The following is a 235-nucleotide window of genomic DNA, read 5'->3' on the forward strand; positions in this document are numbered from 1 at the left end:
ACCGGTAGACCTCGGCTCAATCCAGGGGGCGGGATGAAGCCTGTCTTTCAAACTGCTTCTGCATGCAATAGGGTAGCGCTACGACCAATCAGAGCAAAGAGCAGGATGACGTTAGCCTGACAAGCCAATTCAAATTTATGTCGTCAACGACTCTCTAAACAGATAGAGCGCTGTGATTGGTGGAGCCTACACAAACGGTGTTCGAGACTAAAAAGTTCCTATGGCTCGTTTCTCG

The sequence above is a fragment of the Trachurus japonicus genome, chromosome 18 (assembly GCF_045865225.1).
Source record: "Trachurus japonicus isolate A0001 chromosome 18, Traja_1.0".
NCBI lineage: Eukaryota > Metazoa > Chordata > Actinopteri > Carangiformes > Carangidae > Trachurus > Trachurus japonicus.